At 44.1% G+C, this 16265-nt stretch overlaps 1 protein-coding gene and 1 pseudogene across 16 annotated transcripts in view; one reads left to right on the forward strand and one right to left on the reverse strand.

The window, feature by feature from the left end:
* Positions 1 to 16265, reverse strand: part of LOC126470094 (uncharacterized) — a 1674514-nt gene that overhangs the window by 1448468 nt on the left and 209781 nt on the right. The window lies entirely within an intron of this gene.
* LOC126472071 (5S ribosomal RNA) lies at positions 13454 to 13571 on the forward strand (annotated as a pseudogene).

A 16265-nucleotide genomic window follows, 5' to 3' on the forward strand; every position in this document is an offset into this window, starting at 1 on the left:
ACTCCTTGGCCGACATGGGGAGGGTGCAGCTCATGTATCGGCAGTACAATCCCTGTGTTGTCAGGGGGCTACAACCTAGAGGGTACATGACGACCCCACCACAACGGGCTGGCTACCGTGCTGGATTTCAGGTGCCATGGAAAGTCCATCATGATCGTAGGTGCAGATGGGGACGCACAATGGGCGTAACTTGTACAACCCATCAGGCGTTTAGGCCCAATTTGAGGAATAGTGGGTATGGTGACAACGCCGTTACAATGCTGAGTGCCAAGGTCTTAGTGCACTGAGGACCAGTGGTACACCACATAAGGCGTCCTTCCCCAAAAGGCTCGTACTTCTGTAGAATTTTGAAAAATGGAGGTCATATCCCAAGGGGGACCATCACGTGGAAGGCCGAAACGGTTGAAACTCCTTTTAGTCGCCTCTTACGACAGGCAGGAATACCTCGGGCCTATTCTTACCCCAGACCCGCAGGGGGGTGCGTAGGAAGAGCGTTATATGTTAGAACTACTTGAGGTGCATTGTGTCCGAGTAGTCAGCTTCTATTCCCTTACATTCCTTTCATGGAGCAAAATTTTAGTACTTTGTGTCACGTTTTTCCATTTTCCTTGAACACGTGAATAGGTTCATTTCTATCCTTCAGAAGCACGACATGGAAAAGTGCTGCCCTCACGACTCCACATTCCACTTTGTCTAACATGGCTGCTAGTCGTTGGACAAATACAGGGATTCTGCTAGTACGTTTGAGATCTGTACCAGATAGGGTTGATAGAGCAAATAGAAAAGATCCGAAGAAATGCACGTTTTGTTGCAGATTCATTTGACAAGCGCGAAAGTGTCACGGAGGTGTTCAGCCAGTTCTTGTAGCAGATGCTGCAGTAGAGGCCTTCTGCATCACATTACGGTTTTCTGTTATAGTTCCGAGAGAATACGTTGTTAGAAGAGTTGGCCAATATATTGCTACCTGCTACGTACACTATGTGATCGGAAGTATCCGAGCACCTGGCTGAAAATCGTGCCCTCCATCGGTAATGCTGGAATTCAGTATGGTGTTGGCCCAACCTTAGCCTTGACGACAGCTTCCACTCTCGCAGGCATACATTCAGCCAGGTGATGGAAGGTTTCTTGGGGAATGGCAGCCCATTCTTCACGGAGTGCTGCACTGAGGAGAGGTATCGATGTCGGTCGGCGAGGCCTGGTACGAAGTCTGCGTTACAAAACATCCCGAAGATGTTCTATATGATTCAGGTCAGGACTGTACAGCCCTGTCCATCACAGGGATGTTATTCTCATGTACCCACTCCACCACAGGCCGTGCATTATGAACAGGTGCTCGGTCGTGTTGAAAGATGCAATCGCCATCCCCAAATTGCTCTTTAACAGTGGAAAGCAAGAAGGTGCTTGAAACATCGATGTAGGCCTGTGCTGTGATAGTGCTACGCAAAACAAGGGGTGCAAGCCCCCTCCATGAAAAATACGACCACATCATTACACCACGCCTCCAAATTTTACTGTTGGCACTACACACGCTGGCAGATGACGTTCACCGGACATTCGCCATACCCACACCATGCCATCGTATCGCCACATTGTGTACCGTGATTCGTCACTCCACAAAACGTTTTTCAACTGTTCAATCGCCCAATGTTTACGCTTCTTACACCAAGCGAGGCGTCGTTTTGCATTTATCAGCGTGATGTGTGGCTTATGAGCAGCCGCTCGAAAATGGAATCCAAGTTTTCACACCTCCCGCCTAACTGTCTTAGTACTTGCAGTGGATCCTTATGCAGTCTAGAAATCCTGTGTGATGGTCTGGATAGATGTCTGCTCATCACACATTACGTTCCTCTTCAACTTTCGGCGGTCTGTCAGTCAACACACGAGGTCGGCCTGTACGCTTTTGTGCTGTACGTGTCCCTTCACGTTTCCACTTCACTATCACATCAGAAACAGTGGACCCAGGGATGTTTATGAGTGAAAATCTCGCGCACAGACGTATGACAAGTGACACCCAGTCACTTGACCACGTTCGAAGTCCGCGAGTTCCACGGAGCGACCCATTCTGTTCTCTTACAGTGTCTAATGACTACTGAGGTCACTGATGTGGAGTAACTGGCATAGGTGGCAGCACAATGCACCTAATACGAAAAACTTATGTTTTTGGGAGTGTCCGGATAGTTTTGATCACATTGTGTCTCGCAATAAGATCATGAAGATATAATTAGGGATTCGAGCCCACACAATCTTACTAGCACCGTCCTTCCCGCGAACTATTCGCGACTGGAAAATGAATAGGGAAAGTGACACTGGTAACATAGTATCCTTCGCCACACAACATAAGGCGGCTTCCGGAATATGAATTTACAGCCAGTGTGTCTCCGCAGACTACCAGGCACATTCTCTCTGGTGTTTCAGCAGATATGTGCAATTTAGTTTCTGAGGTGCGTACATGTATTCGGCCCTAATATACTACTCATCACACGTTTCATGCGCCGTCTAGTCAACGGAAAACGTCTATGTTCCCTTTACAAACAAAATGGTTTTTAAAACAATTGTACTTATCAATTCGGTAGACCAGACCAAACTTAGTCTTATGCGATACTTTTTTATCGATATGTATTAACAGGGACAGTAAAATACTAAGAATAAGCAGTACTCTAGCAGCGACAGGATAGCGGTGCTACGTGGCGGTAGCTGTCACCACGGACCAAGCAGCACGCGATTAGCTGCTGGAATCCTGGTTAGTCTTAGCTGTTACTATCTTGTTGATACATATCGATAAAATTAATATCACACTAGACTGATTTGGAAGCACTCTATATAATGGGCACGTACAATTCCTTTTTAAAAATAATTTTGGTTGTAACGGGTAACAAACCGACGTTTTGCGTTGACGAAGTCGCATAAAACGTATGATGAGCAGTATCACTCTACCACAATAATATTGCACCTGTGAGTGAGGGTGCTTCGGTCGGCTCCTGTCTTTACCTGTGCGCTTTAAGCCGATCAGAATGTGCTCTATTGTTTTAATGACCCGACAACTTGTTCTAGAAACCATTCCTACTTCCACTGTGTATACAACAGTCGAAAAAATTGATGTGGTTTTTGTTTAATGTCGCACAGCGTTTCCGATAACTGTCAAGGAAGACCAAGTGGAATAGTATCGTGGTGGGGTAGCACGTATTTGGGCCGACTCCATCTACTCATGGCATAAATGAAACTGCGAATATATGCTGAAAAACTAGAGAAACTTTGCCTGGCGACTCGTAGGAAAGACACCCTGTGTATTTAACCGCATGGTTTCAATCAACATATACAGTTTTGGAGAGGATCTTTTAGATGACTCAGTCAAAATCGCGGTTTCTATTGTGGAACTCGCAGCCCCTCAGTTACCCATCTACCTTACTCTGCAAGTGAGACAAATACCGCCGATCGCATTCTCAACTTAAGAGAAACAGTGATTCCAGAGAATAGCAGGATGAAGGTGGTTACGCCCACTATACAGTACCGTGATAATTAAACCGGTATCTATATCTACGACTTTCCAGCAACACCCTCATCCTCGCAGGTTCTCCCATCCCTTTCCAACAACGTCAAAATTCAGCTCTTTTACTGTCTGTACTAAGGCTGTAAACAATTACTAAGACGGAAGTCATAATGGTTTACAGCCGGAACGAGGATACCAAATACGAGACATCACTACCATACTAGATCTCGCGAGTCCGAAGAGTATAGAATATGTCAAGCAACGACAGAGGGAAATTCAGGAGAGTAAAACTTTCCAAGCTTCCCTTCTCACGATCCTTCCTCTTAGAAAGCATGGGATCACTAAAGTAATTAGTCAAGTTTTAACAAGGCTTTCCACTTTCTAAAAACTAGGCTGCAGTACAGAATGGCGCAGCATGCATCATTGCCAGCATTAAACTGACAATCGGTAGAAATATTGCTTCGCTTTTATGGTAGCAGCACGTAAGAAATGATTCTTCGCTAGACGGTAACAAAGAGAAGGTGAGCGTTCTATGGGCGCAGAAGAGGCGACCTGAATGACACGTCTGGCAGACTCGTGAAGTGCGCGCTCTTAACATAACGGACCACTCTTCGCTTGTGTAAACACCATCTGCCTCCCGGTCAGCGACACCATCTACAGATCCGCTGGGCGCTTTTCGGACCAGGTTGACGTATTCTGAAGATATACTCCATCGTGCCATTGGTGGGAAAGGGATGATTCACTGCTGCCCTTAATGTCTGAATGAAGACAATTTCTAAACCTTATTCAAATACCCTATACAATCAGCTGATTTGTTCTGTAACTGGACACACAATGTTTAACATCCCGTCATTAGGCCCGGAGCGCAGGCTCATTTGGCTGGGATGGAGGGAGAAATCTGGCGTGGCATTTTAACTCAACGGGCCGGAATTCTAAAATATTTTGGAGAAGCCTCCGACAATATTTAGCAAGTTGTCAGAGTGGGTATCAGAAGCGCGTTCTCCCTGAATCTATTAACTTCATTCTCTAAAACGTTTGTTCCCGCGAGAAACCTCTCTGGATTGATCTGAACAACCTTCTCCAGCGCCAGTCCGCCTTCAAAGTTCAGAGGCAACGTCGCTGCCTAGTAAAGCTGAGGTAGTTGCTTCGAATCCACCCACGTGTATGACCTGTCCTAAGATTTCATAATAAATGAAAAACATGGGAATTAGTTGTATTCTTAAATATAGCGCGTGATAAATGTTTAGGATCCAGATATTGTCAACAATACGAATCATGTGATAATATTGCAGAGACAAGGAAAAACTGAATGTTATGCAAAATTAGGATTTCTACGTATAGGCATTTGAGACCAACACATTCTGGCGGTAAGGCAGAGTAGCCAAACACCTAGTTCTTTAACCTTCGCCCATTAAATACGCAGCAACTATCAGTTTTCTGATTACTCTTTCTTGCATTCTCTTTGTCTTTCACTTTTTTCTATTTTTGATCACATTTAGATCCACGTACTTATTACTAAAGCTTATACATCGAAATTATGTAGAATGTGTGGGTGGGTGTAAGAGACCCTAACATGTCAAGTAAAATGAGTAAACTTGCGATCTAAATTGATGAGTCAACATTACGCACATTGCTTAATAGCTTGTTTGTCCCTCTCTGAACGAAGTACATCATTGATTCTTCGTATCAGGGATCCGACAGGTTGTTGGTATGTGGCATCTTGTCATTAGATGTCTACACACAGGTCGTGTAATGCGCGTAACTAACGGGACACTGATTTGTTTAAGCGGTGATGACGCCCGATAGTGACCCACATGGGTTCCATAGGATTTATGTCAGGCGAATTTGGTCACCGAGACATCAACGCGAGTACATGATAATGCTCCTCAAACCACTGTATGCATAGTTCTGGCTCCGAGACACGGACAATTATACTGCTGAAAGGTGATATCGCCGTCGGGGAAGACGTCAAGCATGAAAGGATGCAAGTGGTTCGCAACTGTCAGCGTGTCTTCTATTACTACCACAGGTCCCATGCAAGCGCAGGATAATGTCTCCCATAGCACAATACTGGTCCCACCAGCCTGCGGTCCACAGTGCACTGTACGTTTCGAGCCGCTGTTCACCTCGATGGTGGTTTTTGTGGAGATGACAGTGTAGCAAAAATGTGATTCACCCGAAGAGCCGATACATTTCCAGTGATCGACGGTCGAATCCGGATGGTCCCGTGCTCACTGCAATCGCAATTGACTTCGTTGTGTCGACATGTGAACACTAAGGGGTGTTCTACTGCAGAGCTCCATAATCAACAATGTGCGATGAATGGTGTGCTCCGAAACACTTGTGCGTGCACCAGCATTGTGCTCTTTCGGCAGAGATGGCACAGATCGTCATCTATCCTACTTTACAGAGCAGACAAGCCTCTGAACCCCACGTTCTGTGAAGAATCATGGACGTCCAACCATTTAGCGCCTAGTGGTAATTTCACTGTCCTACCTATTTCCGTATATGCTCACGACAATAGCACGTGAACATTCTGGCAGCTTCACCGTTTTCGAGATACTCGATCACAGGCTCTGCATAATAATCTTCCCTTTGTCGAAGTGGCGTGTCTCAATGGATTTCCACCCACCACGTGTCATTCAACGTCGGCAGTGGTCAATGTTTTGGCTTATCGGTGGAATTGACGTCCTACGTTCTGAAGGAATGGAGCATTTTGTGTAGATCCAAGGTGGTTTCGATTTTTTCAGTCCAGTTAAGTCGGATGTTAAAATACAGAAAATAGATTTTTAATTACGAGGAAAGAAGAATTTGTCGACCAGTGCCAATAGATATGAAAATCGGCCAATGGCGATAAGGGTTGTAATTTAATTATATGGAGGCTTCGAATATTCACAAAACACACACTGCTTTGGAACGATTCATCAGGCTATTCCCAAGTCGTCTAAATGCTCGTTTATTTGCTTTGCAGCTTTAGAAGCCATTATTGAGAATTTTATCGTCAACCGTTTCAGGATGTGTGGAACTATAAACCATCAGTTTTAGGGCTTTACGCTGAGTTCTGCAAACAGTTTTTTTTTTTTTCAGGTATTAAAGTCTTGTGAAATACCACCATAATAATTCGAAGTTGTTCAGAACTCACATACAAAAATGTATACATCCCAATATTCTACTGGAGTGTGAAACTGGGACCCCATTTAGCAGCTACGTTGTAATTCTAGGAACATTTTTTTTATGAGTGGTGACTGGTTCAATTGAGGTATCAATGATCATGGAGTATGCCAGATAGTTTACAGATAATTCATCACAGCCGACATTCTTAAAACATTTCAGTGAATTTGCAACAAAATAGTGCTTGGAAACAAACCTTACTGCTCAATTTTGCACATTTTATTCCACTTAAGATTGGGTTTCATGAGCTTCCAGGACGACGTGGGGGCTAAAGAGACTATCCGCTCTGTTGAGCGTATCCGAAAACCAAGCAGTGTTTTCCTGCCTCGACGAAACATCTCCACCAGACTCTTGTTTAACGTTTACTTTCGGCTTTTTGAATACTATGCTCTATGTACTGAGTATTTTTCTAGCGTAATTTACCACAGAACTAAATTAAGGTGATGGCAATGAATATCCAACATTTTACTCATTGCATGGTACAATTGGAGGTAGAAGTCTTCATCCTCTAGAGAAAATATGAGGATCTTTATGAAGAGTGCACACACAGTACTAGTTATTGATGATGATATAGGGAGAGAATGAAAGTTTTACCCATGGCCTAACCCTGGTTTTGCGCCAGACGAGCTCTACATCCAATGAGACGGACCACGACCTACATCGTGGTCCTAAAACAAATAACCAAGGAGAAAGAGCCACAAGACTGCATCTGAAATATACCTATAAAATAATCCGAACATACAGAAACTAAGGTAGGAGGAAATTAAGATTTTAGCAACCTCTCGACTTCGAGGTATTAGAAATGGTGTACGAGCTAAAATTTGGGGAAGGAAATCAGGCGTGTCCTTTTCGAAAGCACCACCGCGCCAATCTTATTATGGTAATTACAAATCTAAATCTAGATGCCATACCGGGAACTGGACCCCGGTCTTCCGTAAGTGTTTCAACAGTTGCGCAACAATATTCAGTGGCCTTGTACAGTACCCATTTGAAGTTTTTGTGGGCTTCGTGGTCACTATTGTTACCATAGTGAAACTGGGAATCTAACTCTGATCGGGCACTCCTCTAGTTCGCCAAAAAGGGTGCACAAAATTTCAACCACATTTCGAACATGATACTTCCTGGGTGAGGCACTCTACATAAATATTACTTAGCAACCACTCTTGGAGGCGAGGGATTCGTTCGTAAGTAATCTTTTCTATTCTCAACCTCGAATTTAAGACTATCTTTTACATACGGTTGCTCAAAGCGTAACGAGTGAACTATTTCTAATGCTCGCGTGATTCTACAAACTAGTCATTTTTTAAAAAGTTGACTGAAAATGATCCGTACTGCAAAGAAATAGGCGCGAGGGTTTCTATCTGTTTCCAAAAAAGACAACTGACGCAACTTATTCCTACCAGAGCGTCATACTTTTGTCCACAGAAAAAGGGAACAGTCGTCCTACTTCAGGAATCAGTACACAGTTTTGCCCTCTATTTTCGTTTAGAGTGCATTACATCCATCTGTCCATTAATTTTAGTTTTATACTTATCTTTTATTCTTACGACATGCGTGGAGTTTCTCTTCTACGCTGTTTTATCGCTATGCCGAAAATAGTACTATTTAGCTCGTTTTACATTACTCGTACGTCAGTAATTCTACAGTCTTTCTACAGTATTGTTTAACCAGCAATTAGTAGATAATTTCTCTTACTCTAGTTTGGTTCATGTTTGAAAGAATACCCAGTTCTTGCTAACGCTAGTGTATCAAATAACGTTTGCCTATATGATCATTAACTAGTTAGTGCGTTTCCTAGCATCATACGCATCAGCGAACTTAGCAAAGAAGTCTTCAAGAATGCGGTAATTTCGTTTTAATGACAGTAAACGCACGCATGGATTGCCGGGAACACAGCCACCGTTTTAATTGTCAGATTAATATTCAGTAACATTTCAGTGCATATGAATTACCACTGAAGTACAAGAGTCAATATGAACGCAAAATATATTTGCAGAAGAAACGTTAAGCTAACCCAATTACGCCGAATGACGCAGTGGTGCCAGTAGTTTTATAGCCCTTGTTTGTTCTGCGTAGATAACTGGCAGAGAACAGTGTGTCGGGGAGATAATAGCCACACAGAAAGTGTTTAACTGGCACCAACGGAAAATCTGTGTTACTAGCTGGGTAGATTGCTACCACCTGAGCGGGTGGCTGATATACTTGATCGGACTGAGGCCTATTAAAACGTAGAGGGAACAAACAGCATACAAGGCACCACACCTGCGTAACTGTATCTGGTGAAGGAAATTAAGCTGCGCAGCTGCGGTGACAAGGGTTACTTCAGTATCTTACATCTGCTACAGCACACACACCATTAATAAATTAGTGAAGGTAGGAATCAGACAATGCATGTAGCTTGGTGGCTGTCGTATTGGTCAGACGACTCAAGATCCGGGACTAGATATATTACTGCAGCGTCAAGTTACCTCTGATAAATCTATACAGAGTGAGCCATTGTCCAGATTTCGCGTAAAACCAGGTCCTCGCGTAATTGGTTGAGGAAAGTATGGGATTAGCTCTACCAATAGGATTACGGGTAAGGAAGTACCGTGGTCTTCCAATAAACAGTCTATGTGATAAATTATTTGCTTATTTTTAGGGTAGTTACTACCAGAAGGCATGTAAATGCTGTTGTCTGTAGATGCAGAATTCTATTAATGACTTGACGCCGAGTTCTATTTACTACGTTGGAGGGGAAAAAAAGCGAAAGATCAGGCGTGTGTGTGTGTGTGTGTGTGTGTGTGTGTGTGTGTGTGTGTGTGTGTGTGTGTGTGTTTGCTGAATTATTCCATGCTCTCCCTTTTGTGCTCTGAAAGTGCTAATATGTATGTCTGAACTGCGGCACGATATCTTCAATTCTTCAGTAGTGAAAATAGAGGATTATTTGCCGTCTATAGAAGTGAAGTACATCCCGAAATATTCCTCTTAACGCGAATACGCATGTTGCGTACATATTCTAACCAATGTACTATTAGTCTACTCACTGATTATGGAAAAAACTAACTATTTTGGGTTTGGTATGAATGTTAAGCAAACAAACCTATAATTTAATAGGCTGCTCTGGTGAAGGGCGTTACCAAAGCTAAACTGCAGATGACGTAGCCGCAATGGGCAGCATGACAAATTTATCTGAACGCAAGGGATTAACAAGGTTCTGCGATTGGTTTTGTGCATGTAACCGGTAGCTATCCGCATCACGACTGAGGATTTCAACAATTTCGGAGGAAGTGTTGCCACATTACGTAGACGCAAATATCCTGAAATGTACAGATTTGTTGCTTTACTTTTAACGTCCTGTCGCTAGCAGGGTCTTAAGAGGTAATTCTTTTTTCACGATTATTTTAGGAGAGTTTTATTTACGTATCGGTAGCTCAAAGTGTTTCTCGAGTAGATGTTCCAGAGCTACATTTTTTATTTATATTTCATTCTCCGCTACTAGCTTCGTGTTCGCAGCCTCATTCAAAGGGTCACAACTTTATCAAGAAAGTTGTCATGTGAAACTGATATGACTGTTCAGCGTGGGCTAACTTACCAGTGATGAAGGGTTACAGCATGCCTAGTTGATGACAAGAATGACTGATTTAGAAGGGAGCTGCGATCCGGAAAATAATTGCAGAGAATAAATGTAAAGAAAGTAAAATGTTTAGGTTACAAGTATATCATTCCAGTTATTGGTTCAGAACTAATCAAACATTTGTTATTTACGGTCTGGTTCTAATGAACGTAGTGTGTGTTAAGTTATACTTGTTTTAACCACTCGTAAAATAGACGTGAAGAACAGAACGGGATATTTGCAAGTCAAAGTTAAAACAGTACACAGAAGGATGCACTCAATACCACGCAACCAATGGCACAACGAATTTCCCCTCACCGATTTTATTTGTATTGACAGGATGTGAAGACTTCAACATGTGTAAATAGAAAGACGCGACTCAACTGTTTTCGAGAAAATCCAGTTTGAAAATTTAAGGCGTGTTATATACTTTCTACGGTCGCTAATATGCAACGAGTGCGCAGCCGTGCGTGTAAACGTATAGTTTCATAAGTGCCAAGTCTCTGGATCGTATCTCGCTTCTGATACTACTTTTTGAGAGTTATCTGCACCAATAGTGGGTGCTATGCTTAGGTATGTGTGGAACGGCGCGAAGCTGTGTGACAACAGATTCATTTATGAATGTAAAACAAATTTGTTTTGCAATAGTCAGTGAATGAAAACAATGGGCATGCAAAAATTTGGCGTTCGTTACATCTGCTTTATGTCGTGATAACTGTCTTCCTTGTTTCTACGATTAGTATCATGTTTCGTGCAATGTTGCATTGGTTACATAAGCTAATCACAAATGTAGATACAATAACGTAAATAAAAAGACTACGCTAATTTGATTGAAGGTTCTCTTATTTTTTGATTTCCCATCTCCTTAAATACTTTTTTTTGTTAAAGATTAATGGAAAATAAATGATTGGATATTGATACCTTTCACGGTCACAATGAATATGTTAAAATTACGTGGAATTAAAAAACTACCGGCAGCGAGGTCCGATCCAGAGAGCTCGCGCACATGAAACTAAGTGCTTACTCGCTCGGCTGTGGATCCCGTTAACATTAGCGGCTCTACAAAGCGTAAAACATAAGGATGCCTATAATTTTCAAACTCCATTTTCTCAAAACGGCTGAAAGTTGCGTCTTGCTGTTTACGCATGTTCAAGTCATGCTCGTACCCTACACACCCTGTCAATACGAGTCAGATCGGTGAGGGGAAATTAGTAGTGTCTCCATGTAAGGCATAAACGTATAGGTGTTCAGGACTAAGCGTAAACTATCTGAGCAGTTGAGCACTGAGCACGTCATTGTATTTTGTATGGGATAAAGTGATCCCTGTCGCACTACTAGGTCTACTACGATTATGATTGTCTCGCCGGCTGACAGCCGAGTGTGAACACGTAAGAAGGGGGCCCGGCCACGTGGATGTGGACTCACCAGCGCGCGGCTGCTTGCAGCTGCCCGTGGACGCCATGCGGCCGACTGCGGCGCGGGCGGGCGCCGCGGGCTCTGCCGGAAGCGAGCAGGTGGGGGCCCGCCGCACTAGCGCCCCGCCACGGCGCCTCACTCCAACAGCCCGGAACACACACTTCTCTTCACATACCGGTGACTTCGCTCTCAGTTTTCCAGCTATCTCCAGCCCTATTCTGTGTACTGACGGTTTTTAAACGTGATCAGGTTTAGTAACTGGCACGAAACTTAGTGTCCGGACACTCGCGGATGACGCAGGAAATCGAGGGTAACAAAATAAAAGCTGAAATGTTGTACATATGCAGACTGAAGCAATGAATGAAAATTTGTACCAAGAGCAGGATTCGAAACCGGATCTCCTGCTCACAGTCCAAATTCTCGTCCACGCCTCAGTCCACTTTGTATTGGATTGAGGAGGAAGGCGCTCTAGGGCAGTCTGTGCACTGGTGCAGCGCCACTGTGCCAGGTTGGTGTAGTGGTGAGTGCATCTGCCTAGTGAGAACTGTTCGCGTCCAACTGTATTTTTAGCCGGCACGGTAGCTCAACGTGTTCGGTCAGAGGGTTAGCAGACCTCCGTAATAAAAAAAAAAAACTGAGTTAATCGATCAACAACGAACTTAAACGGATGTCTTACGACGTCCGCCCCGACGACATTCAACAACGAAAGCAAACAAAATGAAATTTAAAAAAAAAGTGAGCAGGAGACCCGGGTTCGAAACCCAGCCTTGATGCAAATTTTCGTTCGTCGCTTCAGTCTGCATATGTACATCATAGATGTTTGAAATCTGGAAAGGTCTCTAGAACTATATAGTTTTGATTAAAAACTGAAATGCTGAACTTAGGTCCCTTTACAACGAGGAGAAATGGTTCAAATGGCTCTGAGCACTATGGGACTCAACTGCTGTGGTCATTAGTCCCCTAGAACTTAGAACTACTTAAACCTAACTAACCTAAGGACATCGCACACATCCATGCCCGAGGCAGGATTCGAACCTGCGACCGTAGCAGTCGCACGGTTCCGGACTGCGCGCCTAGAACCGCAAGACCACCGCGGCCGACTTTACAACGAGGAGAAGTCCAGGAGTATTGCTCCAGTTAAATTACCGCATTATTGCGAAAATGGCGATACAGATATTAGGGTCAGTGGTATTGAGAAACGGTTGAAATCGCTAAAACTGAACGAAACTCCAGGGCCCGAGAGAAACTAAGTCGCCGGCTGGTGTGGCCGAGCGGTTCTAGGCGCTTCAGTTTGGAACCACGCGATCGCTACTGTCGCAGGTTCGAATGCTGCCTCGGGCATGGATGTGTGTGATGTCCTTAGGTTAGTTAGGTTTAAGTAGTTCTAAGTTCTAGGGGACTGATGATGTTAAATTCCTATAGTGCTCAGAGCCATTTGAACAATTTGAAACTCTGTCAGGTTCTATATAGAATTTGCCGCTGATTTAGCCCCTGTTTTAAACATAATATACCGTACATCCCGCATACAAAAAAAAGCCCGGTACTTGGAAGGAAGCGCAGGCCACACCTATGTACCAGAGGGGCCGCAGACGTGGTGACCAAACCTATCGTTCGATATCTATGACATTCGTATACTGTAGAACAGATTCTGATCTAAAAAAAAAAAAAAAAAAAAAAAGAGAGGGAGAGGGGTATTTCGAATTAAATGACCTACACCGTGCCACCAACCAACGACTCCGTGAACAATGATAGTTCGGAATTCAACTCGTGCATTTATAATATAGGGCAACGGCCTTGCCGCAGTGGATACACCGGTTCCCGTGAGATCACCGAAGTTAAGCGCTGTCGGGCGTAGTCGGCACTTGGATGGGTGACCATCCAGGCCGCCATGCGCTGTTGCCATTTTTTGGGGTGCACTCAGCCTCGTGATGCCAATTGAGGAGCTACTCGACCGAATAGTAGTGGCTTCGGTCAAGAATACCATCACAACGACCGGGAGAGCGGTAAGCTGACCCCACGCCCCTCCTATCCGCATCCTCCACTGAGGATGACACGGCGGTCGGATGGTCCCGGTAGGCCACTCGTGGCCTGAAGACGGAGTGAGTGCATTTGTAATATGACATCCTGAATGGATCGAAATAGCTAGGTAGATACAGTATCTCTTGATTTCCGATAAGCGTGACTCAATACTACTACAACTCTTAATAGCGAAAGTATGAGCGTAGGGAATGTCAAAAGGAATTTGTGACTCGACTAAGGATTTCTTGGAAGAAAGGAAGTAGCATGTTATCTGGGATTGCGAATCATTGTCAGGTGTGGAAGTGACTTCAGGTACGCCACAGCCAAATGAGTTAAGACCCTTGCTGGTCATGTTGTGTATTAATGATCTCGTAGGAAATATTAATACTAACTTCAGACTTTTCGCATGTGGTGCCGCTGTTTATAATGAAGTACTGTCTGATAATGCTGCACAGATATTCAGTCAGATCTTAATAAGATTTTAAAGTGATACAACGATTGGCAATTTGCTTTATATGTTCAGAAATATGAAACTGTGCACTTCACAAAACGAAAAGACGCGGATGTCTTATAATATCGATAGCCACAAATGGAATCAGTCAACTCATACAGTTACCTGAATGTGTAACAGCTTGTCTAGATATGATTTGGTACGATCATAAAGGTTCAGTCGTAGGTTAAGCAGGCACAGACTTCGGTTCATTACTAGTGTACTAGGAAATGCAGTCAGTCTACAAAGGAGATTGCTTACGAATCAGCCTTGCGATTCATCCTAGAAAAATGCTCAAGAGTGTCGCATTCATATAAAATATGACTAACAGGGACTATCGAATGTACGCTAAGAAGGGCAACACAAATGGTCACAAGCTTGTTTCACTTATGGGGGAGGCTCACTGAGGTGCTGAAAATCCTGAACTGGCAGATACTTGACGACAGTTGCATCTATCCCGTGGAAGCGTACTTTCAAAGTTCCAAGAACGAGCTCTAGGTGCACTATTCTCCAACTTTCTAAGTTACGGTTCAGTATGATCCACGAAGGCAAAATTAGAATAATTAAAATGTGCACAGAGGCATTTAAGCAATTATTCTGCCTGCGCTCATACGCGAATGGAACGGGAAGTGATATGTGGGGAAGTAACCTCTACTATGCACTACACAGTGTTTTGCAGAGCGTAGGTGTAAACTTGTAGGACCTGAATAATAATAATAATAATAACATACAGAGTATCAGTTTCCAGTTTACAGCCAAGAGGCTAGCTCTCAGTTGCATTAAATCCCAATATCACAAGCTGCGACAGTCGCGATTAAAACAATGATTCGCAAAGTGTAGAATAAATTTCTTTCATTTCTGTCTAAGCTCACACATCCTTTGGTCCTTAGATTGCCGCTTTCCGTCAGCGATGACTACCTTCATATATGTCAGTTGAGTTTGTTATGAACAGTAGCGCTGTTAATAGATGAGACTGTGACCTAGTCTAGATATTACGAGGGGCATTAAAAAAGTAATGTCACGCATTTATTTCTCGGCCAGTTTCAGTTGAAAAAATGTGGAATTCATTGTGGGAAACAGTGCAATATTCCCGTTTCAGTCTCTATAGTTTCATGAAATCCCGATAGGTGGCGGCGATATACGTAGGCTCCAAATTGGCGCTTGTTACACGGTGGCGCGGTGCATGCAGAGAGCTGTCGTGGAGTTTCTTCCGACGGGAAACCAGAGCATCCCAGGTATTCATAGGCGCTTGTAAAATGTCTACGGAGCTCGGGCCGTGAACAAAAGCACGTTGAGTCGTTGGGCAATGCTTCATCATCGCAACAAGATCGCGTAGACCTGTCCGATCTCACGCGTGCCGGCCGACCGCAGAAAGCTGTGACTGCTGCAGTGTTAGAACGGGTGCACAGTCTCATTCGAGGTGATCGACGGATCACACTCAAAAACCTCTCTGCACAACTGGACGTCTCTGTTGGTAGTGCTGAAACACTAGACCACCAGCAGGGACACTCAGATGTGTTTGCCCGCTGAGTTCCTCGCCGCCTAAAGTAAGACCATACATAGGACGAAGGACCATCTGTGCAGAATAGATTGTTCGTTACGAGGCTGACTGTGACAGTATTTTGTCGAACATCGTCGCAGACGATGAAACATCGGTTCATCACTTCGAACCGGAAACAAAACGGCCATCTGTGGAGGGGCGCCACATCACCTTTCCTCCGAAGACAAAGTTCAAAGCTGCACCCTCAACCGATAAAGTCGTGTCGAGGATCTTCTGAGACTCTGAATGAGCTATTGTGTTTGATGTCCTGCCACAAGGTGCAAAGTTCAACCCCAAAGTGTATTGCATTACCCTCAGTAAATCGAAGAAACAACTTCAACGTGATCACCGCCTCAAAAATGCAAACGAACTATTCCTCCGTGACCACGCAAGGCCTCAGACAAGTCTGCGCACCCAATAAGAACTCACAAAACTCCATTGGACTTGCTTCCTCGTCCACCCTACAGCCCGGATCTCGTACCTTCAGGGCCGCGCGGGGTAGCAAAGCGGTTTAAGGCGCCTTGCCATGGTTCGCGCGTCTCCCGCC

This window comes from Schistocerca serialis, chromosome 3 (genome assembly GCF_023864345.2).
Source record: "Schistocerca serialis cubense isolate TAMUIC-IGC-003099 chromosome 3, iqSchSeri2.2, whole genome shotgun sequence".
Lineage (NCBI taxonomy): Eukaryota > Metazoa > Arthropoda > Insecta > Orthoptera > Acrididae > Schistocerca > Schistocerca serialis.